Source organism: Arachis hypogaea, chromosome 15 (genome assembly GCF_003086295.3).
Source record: "Arachis hypogaea cultivar Tifrunner chromosome 15, arahy.Tifrunner.gnm2.J5K5, whole genome shotgun sequence".
Lineage (NCBI taxonomy): Eukaryota > Viridiplantae > Streptophyta > Magnoliopsida > Fabales > Fabaceae > Arachis > Arachis hypogaea.
The window spans coordinates 107,148,580-107,165,500 of record NC_092050.1 but is presented as its reverse complement, the minus strand read 5'-3'; the positions used below and the strand labels follow the sequence as shown (position 1 = coordinate 107,165,500).

The following is a 16,921-nucleotide window of genomic DNA, read 5'->3' as shown; positions in this document are numbered from 1 at the left end:
ACCTTGTTTCTTCTTCCATGATCAAGGAGGAGTTTATGATTACTGGCAGGGCCTCTGCTTCTCCAAGAAACACGTATTTGAGGTGAGGAGGAAGAGGCTTCAACTCCTATTTTGGCTTATCCTTTTCCTTGTCTTCAATGGATATTTCTACCACTTTCTCTCCTTGTTCCTCCTGGTTGTCATCTTCCAATAACTCATCCTCCACTTCTTTTTCCTGTTGCTCTTGACAATTGGCTTCAAATACTTCTTCTACCATACTTTCTATCATATCCACCTTCATGTAGTTTTCTTGCTCAAGGGGATGTTGCATTGATTTGAAAACATTGATAACCATTTGCTCATTGTGCACCCTGAAGGTCATTTCTCCCTTTTCTACATCAATAGTAGCTCTTGCTGTGGCTAAAAATGGTCTTCCCAAGATGATTGAGTTATTTCTTCCCCTTCTGTATCCAAGATTACAAAGTCTGCAGGGAAGATAAACTCTCCAACCTTCACTAGTAGATTTTCCACAACTCCAGTGGGTGTCTTGATTGATCTATTGGCCATCACTAGTGACATCCTAGTAGGCTTGATTTTTTCTATGGCAAGCTTTTTCATCATTGAGAGGGGCATCAAGTTGATACTGGCACCTAGATCGCAAAGAGAGTTTTCTAATGTCATCTTACCTATGCTACATGAAACCACAAAGCTCCCTGGATCTTTAAGCTTTGGTAGAATACCCCTTTGGATCACAGTACTACATTCTTCAGTGAGCATAATGGTCTCCTTCTCATGCCAGCTTCTCTTTTTGTTAATGAGCTCCTTCAAGAATTTTTCATATAGAGGCATCTGTTCTAATGCTTCAGCCAGGGGGATATTAATTTCCAATTTCTTGAAGACTTCAAGGAACTTGGGAAAGTGTTGATCCTTGGTTTCCTTGTTGAACCTCTGAGGATATGGCAAGGGGGGTGTGAAAGCCTTCACTATCTACTTCTGCCTTTGAGATGCTTCCTCCATTACTTGCTTCCCTTTCCTTGAATCTTGTGGCTGGTCATCTTTTTCTTTAGGCTTCTCTTGAGCTTGTTTGCTTGCTGTCATCTCTTTCTTGTTGCTAGCTTCACCATGCTTGCTGCTAGCTTTGTCATTGTATGCCTCTTGTTATCTTCTTCGTTACTCACCAAGGTTTTTCCACTCCTCAGTTGGATGGCTTTGCATTCTTCTTTAGGATTTGGAATGGTGTCACTTGGGAGTGAGCTTGTTGGCATTTCAATCACAACTTGCTTGGACAGTTGCCCCATCTACCTCTCTAGGTTTCTTATTGAGGCTTCTTGATTCTTGCTTGTTATCTTTTGGTTCTTGATGAATGGATAATTTATACGCTTTTTGGCATTGTTTTTACATAGTTTTCAGTATAATTTAGTTAGTTTTTAGTATATTTTTATTAGTTTTTAATTAAAATTCACATTTCTGGACTTTACTATGAGTTTGTGTGTTTTTCTGTAATTTCAGGTATTTTCTGGCTAAAATTGAGGGACTTGAGCAAAAATCAGATTCAGAGGTTGAAGAAGGACTGCAGATGCTTTTGGATTCTGACCTCCCTGCACTCAAAGTGGATTTTCTGGAGCTACAGAACTCCAAATGGCACGCTCCGAATTGCGTTGGAAAGTATACATCCAGGGCTTTCCAGCAATATATAATAGTTCATACTTTGCCCAAGTTTAGATGATGCAAACTGGCGTTGAACGCCAGTTCCATGCTGCATTCTGGAGTCAAACGCCAGAAACAGGTTGCAAAGTGGAGTTAAACGCCAGAAACAGGTTACAAATTGGTGTTCAACTCCAAGAAAGACCTCCACACGTGTAAAGCTCAATGCTCAGCCCAAGCACACACCAAGTGGGTCCCAGAAGTGGATTTCTGCATCATTTACTCATTTCTGTAAACCCTAGTAACTAGTTTAGTATAAATAGGACTTTTTACTATTGTATTTACATCTTTGGATTATCTTCGGATCAGATCTTTGATTAGTTTTATGCTATCTTAGACTTTTGTGAGGGCTGGCCATTCGGCCATGCCTGAACATTTATCACTTGTGTATTTTCAACGGTAGAGTTTCTACACACCATAGATTAAGGTGTGGAGCTCTGCTGTTCCTCATGAATTAATACAAATTACTACTGTTTTTCTATTCAATTCAAGCTTATTCCTATTCTAAGATATCCATTCGCATCCAAGAACATGATGAATGTGATGATTATGTGACGCTCATCATCATTCTCACTTATGAACGCGTGCCTGACAAACACTTCCGTTCTACATGCAATGATCGAGAACCGACAGATAATTAGCCATGCAATGACAGCGCATTGGACCATTTTCACAGAGAGGATGGGATGTAGCCATTGACAATGGTGATGCTCTACATAAAGCTTGCCATGGAAAGGAGTAGGAATGATTGGATGAAAGCAGCAGGAAAGCGGAGGTTCAGAGGAACAAAAGCATCTCTATATGCTTATCTGAAATTCTCACCAATGAATTACATAAGTATCTCTATCCTAGTTTATGTTTTATTTATCTTTTAATTATTAAAACTCTATAACCTTTTGAATCCGCCTGACTGAGATTTACAAGGTGACCATAGCTTGCTTCAAGCCAACAATCTCCGTGGGATCGACCCTTACTCACGTAAGGTTTATTACTTGCACTTGCTGGTTAGTTGTATTGAAATTGTGAAAAGAACTAAAATTAAGAACGTGCGTATTAAGTTTTTAGCGCCGTTACCAAGGAATGAACAATCACGATTTCGTGCACCAAGTTTTTGGCGCCGTTGCCGGGGATTGTTCGAGTTTGGACAACTGACGGTTCATCTTGTTGCTCAGATTAGGTAATTTTATTTTAATTTTAAGCTTTTTACTTCTTATTTTCAAAAAATACAAAAAAGTTCTTCTTTTTTGGTTTTTCCCAATTAATTTTCGAAAAATACAAAAAAAAATATTTCTTCTTTTTCGTTTTTCCAAAAAAAAATTTCGGAAAAAAAAAATCCAAAAAATTATAATCATAAAATCAAAAATATTTTTTGTGTTTTTTGTTTGAGTCTAGAGTCAAGTTTTAAGTTTGGTGTCAATTGCATATTTTTAATTTTCTAAAAAAAAAATTATTTTCGAAAATTTCATGCATTGCATTCTTCATGATCTTAAAGTTGTTCTTGGCTAGTCTTCTTGTTTGATCTTCATATTTTCTTGTTTTGTGTCTTTTCTTGTTTTTCATATGCATTCTTGAAACATTAATGTCTAAAGAATAAAAATTTTTAAGTTTGGTGTCTACCATGTTTTCTTTTCTTGAAAATTTTTCAAAAATAAGTTCTTGGTGTTCATCTTGACATTCAAAGTGTTCTTGGTGTTCATCTTGACATTCATAGTATTTTTGCATACATTTTTGGTTTTGATCTTAATTCTTCATGTTTTGTTTCATTCTTGCTGTTTAATAAAAAATAAAAAATAAAAAAAAGAAGAGAAAAACATCAAAAAGATATCTTTTCCTTTTTTCTCTTTTCTCATTAAAAATTCAAAAATCAAAAAAATATCTTTCCCTTTTTCTCTCATAAATTTTCGAAAATTTGAGTTGACTTTTTCAAAACTTTTTAAAATTTAGTTGTTTCTTATGAGTCAAGTCAAATTTTCAATTTAAAAATTCTATCTTTTTCAAAAATAAAATCTTTTTCATTTTTCTTTTATGATTTTCGAAAATTCCAAATTGATTTTCAAAAATCTTTTTCTTATTCTTACTTCATATTTTTGAAAATCTTATTAGCATTTAACGTGATTGATTCTAAAATTTTAAGTTTGTTACTTGCCTAGTAAGAAAGGTTCAATCTTTAAAATTTTAAATCATATCTTTTTGTTTCTTGTTAGTCAAGTAATCAACTTTAATTTTCAAAATCAAATCTTTTTAAATTTCTTTTTCAAATCTTTTTCAAAATAAGTTTCAATCACATCTTTTTCAAAATCAATTTCAAAATCTTCTCTAACTTCTCCCCTAACCTCTTATCTTTTTAAAATTGATTTTCAAATCTTTTTCAATCAATCTTATCTTTTTGTTTCAATCATATCTTTTTCAATTTCAACCATATCTCTTTCAAAAACAAATTTCAAATCTCTTTTAATCAATCATATATTTTTTTTATCATATCTTTTTCAAAACTTTCCAACTAACTCTCTACCTTTAATTTTTGAAAATTCCTTCCCTCTTTTTCAAAATTTTGTTTTAATTAACTACTTGTTTTAATTTTAATTTAATTTAGTTTCAATTTTAATTTTTGAATTTAAAATTTAAATTTAAAATATTTTTATTTTATTTTGTTAAATTTTCGAATTCTTCTCTCTTCTCTAATCTCTTTCCATTTATTTATTCATCCATTACACTTCTATCCTCACTCCTGTGTTTGGATTCTCATCTTTTCCTTTTTCTATTCTTACTTTCTTCTACTCACATAAAGAAATCTCTATACTGTGACATAGAGGATTCCATATTTTCTTTTCTGCTTTCTTCTTCTTTTTCATATGAGCAGGAACAAGGATAAGAACATTCTTGTTGAAGCTGATCCTGAATCTGAAAGGACTCTGAAGAGGAAGCTAAGGGAAGCTAAAGCACAACTCTCTGGAGAAAATCTGACAGAAATTTTCGAAAAAGAAGAAGATATGGCCAAAAATAATAACAATGCAAGGAGGATGCTTGATGACTTTACTGCACCTAATTCCAATTTACATGGAAGAAGCATCTCAATCTCTGTCATTGGAGCAAACAATTTTGAGCTTAAACCTCAATTAGTTTCTCTGATGCAACAGAACTGCAAGTTTCATGGACTTCCATCAGAAGATCCTTTTCAGTTCTTGACTGAATTCTTGCAGATCTGTGATACTGTTAAGACCAATGGGGTTGACCCCGAGGTCTACAGGCTTATATTTTTCCCGTTTGCTGTAAGAGACAGAGCTAGAGTATGGTTGGACTCTCAACCTAAAGATAGCCTGAACTCTTGGGATAAGCTGGTCACGGCTTTCTTAGCCAAGTTCTTTCCTCCTTCAAAGCTTAGTAAGCTTAGAGTGGATATTCAAACCTTCAGACAGAAAGAAGGTGAATCCATCTATGAAGCTTGGGAGAGATATAAGCAACTGACCAAAAAGTGTCCTTCTGACATGCTTTCAGAATGGACCATTCTGGATATATTCTATGATGGTCTGTCTGAGTTATCAAAGATGTCACTGGACCATTCTGCATGTGGATCCATTTACCTAAAGAAAACGCCTGCAGAAGCTCAAGAACTCATTGACATGGTTACAAATAACCAGTTCATGTACACTTCTGAAAGGAATCCTGTGAATAATGGGACGCCTATGAGGAAGGGAGCTCTTGAAATTGATACTCTGAATGCCATATTGGCTCAGAATAAAATATTGACTCAGCAAGTCAATATAATTTCTCAAAGTCTGAATGGATTGAAGGAATCATCCAACAGCACTAAAGAGGCATCTTCTAAAGAAAAAGCTTATGATCCTAAGAACCTTGCAATAGCAGAGGTGAATTACATGGGTGAACCCTATGGAAACACCTATAATCCCTCATGGAGAAATCATCCAAATTTCTCATGGAAGGATCAACAAAAGCCTCAACAAGGCTTTAACAATGGTGGAAGAAACAGGTTTAGCAATAGCAATCCTTTTCCATCATCCACTCAGCAAAAGACAGATAACTCTGAGCAGGATCCATCTAGCTTAGTGATGAGCGGATAATTTATACGCTTTTTGGCATTGTTTTTACATAGTTTTCAGTATGATTTAGTTAGTTTTTAGTATATTTTTATTAGTTTTTAATTAAAAATCACATTTCTGGACTTTACTATGAGTTTGTGTGTTTTTCTGGGATTTCAGGTATTTTCTGGCTGAAATTGAGGGACCTGAGCAAAAATCAGATTCAGAGGTTGAAGAAGGACTGCATATGCTGTTGGATTCTGACCTCTCTGCACTCAAAGTGAATTTTCTGGAGCTACGGAACTCCAAATGGCATGCTTCTAATTGCGTTGCAAAGTAGACATCCAGGGCTTTCCAGCAATATATAATAGTGCATACTTTGCCCAGGTTTAGACGATGCAAACTGGCGTTGAACGCCAGTTCTATGCTGTAGTCTGGCGTCCAGCACCAGAAACAAGTTGCAAAGTGGAGTTCAATGCCAGAAACACGTTACAAACTGGCGTTCAACTCCAAGAATGACCTCTCCACGTGTAAGCTTCATGCTCAGCCCAAGAACACACCAAGTGGGCCCCGAAAGTGGATTTCTGCATCATTTACTTATTTCTGTAAATCCTAGTAGCTAGGTTAGTATAAATAGGACTTTTTACTATTGTATTTACATCTTTGGAACGTTTTTCCTTAGACTATTGGGGGCTGACCATTCGGCCATGCCTGAACCTCATCACATATGTATTTTCAACGGTATTGTTTCTACACTCCATAGATTAAGGTGTGGAGCTCTACTGTTCCTCAAAGATTAATGCAAAGTACTACTGTTTTTCTATTCAATTCAACTTATTCCGCTTCTAAGATATTCATTTGTACTTCAATATGATGGATGTGATGATCGTGACAGTCATCATCATTCGCAACTTATGAACGCGTGCCTGACAACCACTTCCGCTCTACCTTAGATTGAATGGATATCTCTTGGATATCTAATACAGGGGACCGAGTCCGAGTTATTAGTGTCTTCGTGGTATAAGTTAGAACCCATGGATGGCCATTCTTGAGATCCGGAAAGTCTAAACCTTGTCTGTGGTATTCCGAGTAGGATCTGGGAAGGGATGGCTGTGACGAGCTTCAAATTCGCGAGTGCTGGGCGTAGTGACAGACGCAAAAGGGTCAATGGATCCTATTCCAGTATGATTGAGAACCGACAGATGATTAGCCGTGCCGTGACAGATCATTTGGACCTTTTTCACAGAGCGGATGGGATGTAGCCATTGACAACGGTGATGCCCTACATAAAGCTTGCCATGGAAAGGAGTAGGATTGATTGGATGAAGACAGCAGGAAAGCAGAGATCAGAGGAACGAAAGCATCTCTATACACTTATCTGAAATTCTCACCAGTAAATTACATAAGTACCACTATCCTATTTTATATTTTTAATTTTCATCCACTATAATCTCTTAATACAATTTAATCCGCCTGACTGAGATTTACAAAGTAACCATAGCTTGCTTCAAGCCGACAATCTCCGTGGGATCGACCCTTACTCACGTAAGGTTTATTACTTGGACGACCCAGTGCACTTGCTGGTTAGTTGTACGAAGTTGTGAAACAGATATAATTTTGTTTTCGTTTTATTTTCAAAAATTAAAAAAATAAAAAAAATAAAAAAAAATTTTACTTTTTCTTCAGAATTTTTAAGAATGAATTCTAGTGTTTCATGAAGCATGTTGAAGCCTGGCTGGCTGTAAAGCCATGTCTAAATTCATTTGGACTGAGGCTTCCAAATCATCATTACAAGAGCAAGCTAGTTGTTGCTAATCAAATTTGTTATTGTATGACTGATTTGTATCTTCTAAAGCTTGGCTGGCCATTGGCCATGTCTAGTGTTTTGGACCGGAGCTTTCATTGAAAGCTTGACTGGCTAGTGAGCCATGTCTAATTCCTGGACTGAGGCTTTAGACTAAGAGTGCAAAATTCTTGGAATTCACATTAAAAATTTTGGAATCCTTATTTTTCTTTTTCACATTAATTTTCGAAAAATCCAAAAAAAATTAGAAAATCATAAAATCAAAAATATTCTTGTGTTTCTTGTTTGAGTCTTGAGTCAATTTTAAGTTTAGTGTCAATTGCATGTTTTAAATTTTGCATAAAATTTTCGAAAAATTCATGCATTCATAGTATTCTTCATGATCTTCAAGTTGTTCTTGGTAAGTCTTCTTGTTTGATCTTGATGTTTTCTTGTTTTGTATCTTTTGTTGTTTTTCATGTGCATTTTTGCATTCATGGTGTCTTGCATATTTTCTTTGCATCAAAAATTCTTCAAAAACATTGTTCTTGATGTTCATCATAATCTTCAAAGTGTTCTTGGTGTTCATCTTAATATTCATAGCATTCTTGCATGCATCACATGTTTTGATCCAAAATTCTCATGCATTGAGTCTTTTTTATGTTTTTCTCTTTCATCATTAAAAAATTCAAAAATCAAAAAAATATCTTTCCCTTTTCCACTCATAAATTTTCGAAAATTTGAGTTGACTTTTTCAAAACTTTTTAAAATTTAGTTGTTTCTTATGAGTCAAATCAAATTTTCAATTTAAAAATCTTATCTTTTCAAAATCTTTTTCAAAAATCAAATCATTTTCATTTTTTCTTATTTATTTTCGAAAATTTTAAAAATATTTTTCAAAAATATCTTTTAATCTTATCTTTTTCAAATATCTTTTCTAACTTCTTGTTTTCTTATCTTTTAAAAATTGATTTTCAAAATTTGTTTCAACTAACCAATTAACTTTTTGTTTGTTTCTTATCTCTTTCAAAACTACCTAACTAACTACCCCTCTCTAATTTTCGAAAATATCTCCCTCTTTTTCAAAAATTCTTTTTAATTAATTAATTGTTTAAATTTTAATTTTAATTTTAATTCTCCTTTAATTTTTGAAAATCATCAACTTCTTTTCAAAAATTAATTTTCGAAATTTCCTCTCCCTCATCTCCTTCTATTTATTTATTCATCTACTAACATTTCTCCTCACCTCATATCTCTGCTCCTATCCTCACCCTTGTGTTTGGATTATTCATTCTTCTTCACTCTTATTCCCTTTCTTCTTCTACTCACACAAAGGAACCTCTCTCTACTGAGGCAAAGAGGATCCCTATTATTATTTTCTGTTCCCTTCTTTTTCATATGAGCAGGAGCAAGGACAAGAACATTCTTGTTGAAGCAGATCCTGAACCTGAAAGGACTCTGAAGAGGAAACTAAGAGAAGCTAAATTACAACAATCCAGAGACAACCTTATAGAAATTTTCGAAAAGGAAGAGGAGATGGCAGCCGAAAATAATAATAATGCAAGGAGGATGCTTGGTGACTTTACTGCACCTAATTCCAATTTACATGGAAGAAGCATCTCCATCCCTGCCATTGGAGCAAACAACTTTGAGCTGAAACCTCAATTAGTTTCTCTGATGCAGCAGAACTGCAAGTTTCATGGACTTCCATCTGAAGATCCTTTTCAGTTCTTAACTGAATTCTTGCAGATCTGTGATACTGTTAAGACCAATGGGGTTGATCCTGAGGTCTACAGGCTTATGCTTTTCCCGTTTGCTGTAAGAGACAGAGCTAAAACATGGTTGGACTCACAACCTAAAGATAGCCTAAACTCTTGGGATAAGCTGGTCAAGGCTTTCTTAGCCAAGTTCTTTCCTCCTCAAAAGCTTAGTAAGCTTAGAGTGGATGTTCAAACCTTCAGACAAAAAGAAGGTGAATCCCTCTATGAAGCTTGGGAGAGATACAAAGAACTGACCAAAAAGTGTCCTTCTAACATGCTTTCAGAATGGACCATCCTGGATATATTCTATGATGGTCTGTCTAAATTAGCTAAGATGTCATTGGATACTTCTGCAGATGGATCTATTCACCTAAAGAAAATGCCTGCAGAAGCTCAAGAACTCATTGACATGGTTGCTAATAACCAGTTCATGTACACTTCTGAGAGGAATCCTATAAGTAATGAGATGCCTCAGAAGAAGGGAGTTCTTGAAATTGATACTCTGAATGCCATATTGGCTCAGAACAAAATATTGACTCAGCAAGTCAATATGATTTCTCAGAGTCTGAATGGAATGCAAGCTGCATCCAACAGTACGCAAGAGGCATCTTCTGAGGAAGAAGCTTATGATCCTGAGAACCCTGCAATAGCAGAGGTGAATTACATGGGTGAACCCTATGGAAACACCTATAATCCCTCATGGAAAAATCACACAAATCTCTCATGGAAGGATCAACAAAAGCCTCAACAAGGCTTTAATAATGGTGGAAGAAACAGGTTTAGCAATAGCAAGCCTTTTCCATCATCCACTCAGCAAAAGACAGAGAGTTCTGAGCAGAATCCATCTAGCTTAGCAAATTTAGTCTCTGATCTATCTAAGGCCACTGTGATTTTCATGAATGAAACAAGGTCTTCCATTAGAAATTTGGAAGCACAAGTGGGCCAGCTGAGTAAAGGAATCACTGAAACCCCTCCTAGTACTCTCCCAAGCAATACAGAAGAAAACCCAAAAGGAGAGTGCAAGGCCATTGAATTAATCACCATGGCCGAACCTACAAGGGAGGGAGAGGACGTGAATCCCAGTAAGGAAGACCTCCTGGGACGTCCAGTGATCAACAAGGAGTTTCCCTCTGAGGAACTAAAGGAATCTGAGACTCATCTAGAGACCATAGAGATTCCATTAAACCTCCTTGTGCCATTCATGAGCTCTGATGAGTATTCTTCTTATGAAGAGAATGAAGATGTTACTGAAAAGCAAGTTTCCAAGTTCCTTGGTGCAATCATGAAGTTGAATGCCAAATTATTTGGTAATGAGACTCGGGAGAATGAACCTCCCTTGCTCATCAATGAACTAAGTGATCTGGATCAACTGAGATTGTCTCAGAAGAAACAGGATCCTGGAAAGTTCTTAATACCTTGTACCATAGGCACCATGACCTTTGTGAAGGCTTTATGTGACCTTGGGTCAGGGATAAACCTCATGCCTTTCTCTGTAATGGAGAAATTGGGAATCTTTGAGGTGCAAGCTGCCAGAATCTCACTAGAGATGGCAGACAACTCAAGAAAATAGGCTTATGGACTAGTAGAGGACATGTTAGTAAAGGTTGAAGACCTTTACATCCCTGATGATTTCATAATCCTAGACACTGGGAAGGATGAGGATGAATCCATCATCCTTGGAAGACCCTTCCTAGCCACAGCAAGAGCTATGATTGATGTGGACAGAGTAGAGTTGGTCCTTCAACTGAATGAGGACTACCTTGTGTTTAAAACTCAAGGATCTCCTTCTGTAACCATGGAGAGGAAGCATGAAAAGCTTCTCTTAGTACAGAGTCAAACAAAGCCCCCACAATCAAACTCTAAGTTTGGTATTGGGAGGCCTCAGCCAAACTCTAAGTTTGGTGTTGAACCCCTACATCCAAACTCTAAGTTTGGTGTTGGGAGTCTATAAAATTAACCTGATCACCTGTTTGGCTCCATGAGAGCCCACTGTCAAGCTATTGACATTAAAGAAGCACTTGTTGGGAGGCGACCCAATGTTATTTAATCATTTTTATTTTATTTTTTCTTTGTTATTTCAAGTTTTATTAGGTTGATGATCATGTGGAGTCACAAAAACTACAAAAAAATTCAAAAATAGAATGAAAAACAGCATTGAAAACAGCACACCCTGGAGGAAGGGCTTACTGGTGTTTAAACGCCAGTAAGGAGCATCTGGCTGGCGTTTAACACCAGAACAAAGCATGGATCTGGCGTTGAACGCCCAGAACAAGCAACATCCTGGCGTTTAAATGCCAGGAATACACCCTGAGAAGAGCTGGCGCTGAACACCAGAAACAAGCATGGAGCTGGCGTTCAACGCCAGAAATATGCTGCATATGGGCGTTAAACGCCCAGATCAAGCATCACTTCGGCGTTTAAACGCCAGAAATGCATGCAAAGGCATTTTACATGCCTAATTGGTGTAGAGATGTAAATTCTTGACACCTCAGGATCTGTGGACCCCACAGGATCCCCACACACCTCCACTCACCTTCCCTCCTCATAATCCTATATCTCTCTTCCCCATCACCCCTTCACCACTCACATCCAATTCTTCTTCTTCTATTCTTTCTTATTTTGCTCGAGGGCGAGCAACATTCTAAGTTTGGTGTGGTAAAAGCATAGTTCTTTTTTGTTTTTCCATAACCATTGATGGCACCTAAGGCCAGAGAAACCTCTAGAAAGAGGAAAGGGAAGACAAAAGCTTCCATCAAGGGTCTATAGCTCAGTGGTAAAACATTTGACTGCAAATCAAGAGATCCCTGAGATACCTCAGGGGATACATTTTCCTCCACATAATTATTGGGAGCAACTAAGGATAGAAGCACCAAGAGCACTCCAACATCCTCCATGAAATTAGAGAAGATCAAAGAGCAATGAGGGAGGAGCAACAAAGACAAGGAAGAGACATAGAAGAGCTCAAGGACATCATTGGTTCCTCAAGAAGAAAACGCCACCATCACTAAGGTGGACCCATTCCTTGTTCTTAAATTTTCTGTTTTTTTCATTTTTTATGTTAAATGTTTATTCATGTTTGTGTCTTATTACATGATCATTAGTATCTATGCCTTAAAGTAGTGAATATGAATCCATCACCTCTCTTAAATGAAAACTGTTTTAATTACAAAAGAACAAGAAGTACATGGTTTCGAATTCATCCTTGATACTAGTTTAATTATTTTGATATGGTGACAATACTTTTTGTTTTCTGAATGAATGCTTGAACAGTGCATATGTCTTTTGAAGTTGTTGTTTATGAATGTTAAATATGTTGGCTCTTGAAAGAATGATGACAAGGAGACATGTTATTTGATAATCTGAAAAATCATAAAATTGATTCTTAAAGCAAGAAAAAGTAGTGAATACAGAAAGCTTGCGAAAAAAAAAGAGAAAAATGGCGAAAAAAAAAATAATAGAAAGAAAAAGAAAAAGCAAGCAGAAAAAGCCAAAAGCTCTTAAAACCAAAAGGCAAGAGCAAAAAGCCAATAACCCTTAAAACCAAAAGGCAAGGGTAAATAAAAAGGATCCCAAGGCTTTGAGCATCAGTGGATAGGAGGGCCTAAAGGAATAAAATCCTGGCCTAAGCGGCTAAACCAAGCTGTCCCTAACCATGTGCTTGTGGCGTGAAGGTGTCAAGTGAAAACTTGAGACTGAGCGGTTAAAGTCAAGGTCCAAAGCAAAAATAAGAGTGCGCTTAAGAACCCTGGACACCCTTAATTGGGGACTTTAGCAAAGCTGAGTCACAATCTGAAAAGGTTCACCCAATTATGTGTCTGTGGCATTTATGTATCCGGTGGTAATACTGGAAAACAAAGTGCTTAGGGCCACGGCCAAGACTCATAAAGTAGCTGTGTTCAAGAATCAACATACTGAACTAGGAGAATCAATAACACTATCTGAACTCTAAGTTCCTATAGATGCCAATCATTCTGAACTTCAATGGATAAAGTGAGATGCCAAAACTATTCAAGAGGCAAAAAGCTACAAGTCCCGCTCATCTGATTGGAGCTAAGTTTCATTGATATTTTGGAATTTATAGTATATTCTCTTCTTTTTATCCTATTTGATTTTCAACTGCTTGGGGACAAGCAACAATTTAAGTTTGGTGTTGTGATGAGTGGATAATTTATACGCTTTTTGGCATTGTTTTTACATAGTTTTTAGTATGATTTAGTTAGTTTTAAGTATATTTTTATTAGTTTTTATTAAAAATCACATTTCTGGACTTTACTATGAGTTTGTGTGTTTTTCTGTGATTTCAGGTATTTTCTGGCTGAAATTGAGGGACCTGAGCAAAAATCAGATTCAGAGGTTGAAGAAGGACTACAGATGCTGTTGGATTCTGACCTCCCTGCACTCAAAGTGGATTTTCTGGAGCTACAGAACTCCAAATGGTGCGCTTCCAATTGCGTTGGAAAGTAGACATCCAGGACTTTCCAGAAATATATAATAGTTTATACTTTGAATAAGGATTGAGGACGTAAACTGGCATTCAACGCCAGTTCCATGCTGCAGTCTGGTGTCCGGCGCCAGAAACAAGTTGCAAAGTGGAGTTCAACGCCAGAAACACGTTACAAACTGGCGTTCAACTCCAAGAATGACCTCTCCATGTGTAAGCTTCATGCTCAGCCCAAGCACACACCAAGTGGGCTCCGAAAGTGGATTTCTGCTTCATTTACTTATTTCTGTAAACCCTAGTAACTACTTTAGTATAAATAGGACTTTTTACTATTGTATTTACATCTTTGGAACGTTTTTCCTTAGACTATTGGGGGCTGGCCATTCGGCCATGCCTGAACCTCATCACTTATGTATTTTCAACGGTAGAGTTTCTACACTCCATAGATTAAGGTGTGGAGCTCTGCTGTTCCTCAAAGATTAATGCAAAGTACTACTATTTTTCTATTCAATTCAACTTATTCCGCTTCTAAGATATTCATTCGTACTTCAATATGATGGATGTGATGATCGTGACAGTCATCATCATTCGTAACTTATGAACGCGTGCCTGACAACCACTTCCGCTCTAACTTAAATTGAATGGATATCTCTTGGATATCTAATACAGGGGACCGAGTCCGAGTTATTAGTGTCTTCGTGGTATAAGTTAGAACCCATGGATGGCCATTCTTGAGATCCAGAAAGTCTAAACCTTGTCTGTGGTATTCCGAGTAGGATCTAGGAAGGGATGGCTGTGACGAGCTTCAAACTCGCGAGTGCTGGGCGTAGTGACAAACGCAAAAGGATCAATGGATCCTATTCCAGTATGATCGAGAACCAACAGATGATTAGCCGTGCCGTGACAGAGCATTTAGACCTTTTTCACAGAGAGGATGGGATGTAACCATTGACAACGGTGATGCCCTACATAAAGCTTGCCATGGAAAGGAGTAGGATTGATTGGATGAAGACAGCAGGAAAGCACAGATCAGAGGAACGAAAGCATCTCTATACGCTTATCTGAAATTCTCACCAATGAATTACATAAGTACCACTATGCTATTTTATATTTTATTTAATTTTCATCCACTATAATCTCTTAATACAATTTAATCCGCCTGACTGAGATTTACAAAGTAACCATAGCTTGCTTCAAGCCGACAATCTCCGTGGGATCTGATGTGCGGAAAACGATCCGACACAAAACTCACCGGCAAGTGCACCGGGTCGCATCAAGTAGTAAAACTCACGTGAGTGAGGTCGATCCCACGAGGATTGATGGATCAAGCAACTTTAGTGGGTGATTAGTTTAGTCAAGCTAACATTGAAGTGAATTATGTGAAATTGTAACCAATAGAAAGTAAATTTGCAGGAATTATAAAGTGCAGAAAGTAAAATTGCTAGTAACTTAAAGAACAAGAAAGTAAGATAACTGAAACTTAAATGACAAGAAATGTAAATTGCATGAAAAGTAAAGGGGCTGGGGTGTTGGAAATTAAAGAGAACAATAGATCACGCAACTGGAAATTTAAATTACTGGAAAGTAAACTGAGAGCAATGTAAATAGAGAAGCAAAATTGCAGTGAATCAGAATTTAGAGCAATTGCAGAGGAATTTAAAATTGTGCAGGAAATGTAAATGAGATTTGCAGCAAGCTTAATGTAAATTAAATTGAAGAACCAAACAGAAAGTGAAATGAAGCACAATTGCAATAACTAAAGGAAAGTGAAGATCTCAGGGGTTGGATGAGACTAGAGACCAAGTCTAGATCTCAATTCCTTCCTTGATCCAATAAAGAACAATTTGCAAAAGAAATGAAGATGAAAACAATAAACAGAGTGTTGATTCAAATCCTTAATTCACTGAAATTTTGTAGAAGAAGAACAAGAGAAATCTCAAAGTGAGAATGAAACAGAATTTCTTCAATTCTCAACCCAAGATTCAAAACAAAAATGAAAACTAAGAAAGGGAACTCTCAAATCCTAATGCCCCCTAGTGCTCTCTGATGGAGCTCGCCTCCCTTAATAAAATGAAACAGATGCCTATTTATAGGCATTTTTACAAAATGAAAATGAAATTCAAAACAAATTACAATTAAAATGAAATTTCTATTCTAACTATCTCTTGTGCCTTTGAGTGGTGTCAATTGGGCCCTTGCTCTTGATGAAATTGGGTTGACAAAAGCCTCTGTTGATTGCTCTTGGAGTTGGAGAGAAACCCATTGTGAACCGGGCCATGAATCATAAAAGTTTGAGTAAAAGTTTGAGTAAAAGTTTGAGGCAAACTTTTACTCAAACGTTTTATACCAGCTGCCCTTATTTGCTGCTACCAACGTTTGGGCTAAAGTTTGAGGTCAAACTTTTAGCCAAACGTTGGGCCTTCTTGCATGCATGTTGGGGTACTACTTTGTCTGCTTGTCAACGTTGCAAATTTCATGCCCACTATAGACTATTATATATGGTTGGAAAGCTCTGAATGTCCGCTTTCTAACCCAATTAGAATCACCTCAATTGGACATCTACAACTCAAGTTATGCCCCTTTGAAGAGGACAAGGTCGCTGGCTTTGGTGTGCAGCGTTTGAGGTAAAGTTTGCGTCAAACGTGGTCGAAAACGCCAGTTCTGGAGGCTCAAACGCATTGTTCACCCCATACTATTATACATTTTTGGAAAGCCCTGAATGTCTACTTTCCAATGCTTTTGAAAGCACATCATTTGGAGCTCTACAGCTCGAGTTATACTCCGTCAAAGGTGCAGAGGTCAGTTGGCCTCACTGCAGGTTGCCACCATATCCGTTTATGCATATTTCGGGGCAGTTTTCTCCCTCAATTTTAGTGTCCACCATGCAGTGCCATATATTCTTGGAAAGCTCTTGATTCCTACTTTCCATTGCTTTTTAGATCACCTCATTTGGAGCTCTGTAGCTCAAGTTATTCTTGTTGGAAGTATACCCCTTGTATGCATGTGTGGTGCCAACGTTTGCCAAAAAGTTTGAGGCAAACGTTGGCTCAAACTTTTTCCTCCAGGATGTGTAAGTGTGGCGCCAACGTTTGCCAAAAAGCTTGAGGCAAACGTTGGCGCAAGTTTTTCTCCTCCAGGGTGTGCAAGCTCCTCCAAAAGTTTGAGCTAAAGTTTGAGGCAAACTTTAGCTCAAGCTTTTTGTCCTCTCTTGCTCTTT

The 16,921-nt window shown here is 37.1% G+C and overlaps 2 non-coding genes across 2 annotated transcripts; both read right to left on the bottom strand.

Moving 5' to 3' along the window:
• Positions 1 to 5,066: 5,066 nt before the first annotated feature.
• LOC112753906 (small nucleolar RNA R71) lies at positions 5,067 to 5,174 on the bottom strand. Its single transcript, XR_003178268.1, has one exon. It is a non-coding gene; the product is annotated as a small nucleolar RNA R71 (small nucleolar RNA).
• A 4,261-nt stretch (positions 5,175 to 9,435) lies between these two features.
• LOC112753851 (small nucleolar RNA R71) lies at positions 9,436 to 9,543 on the bottom strand. Its single transcript, XR_003178215.1, has one exon. It is a non-coding gene; the product is annotated as a small nucleolar RNA R71 (small nucleolar RNA).
• Positions 9,544 to 16,921: the final 7,378 nt, after the last annotated feature.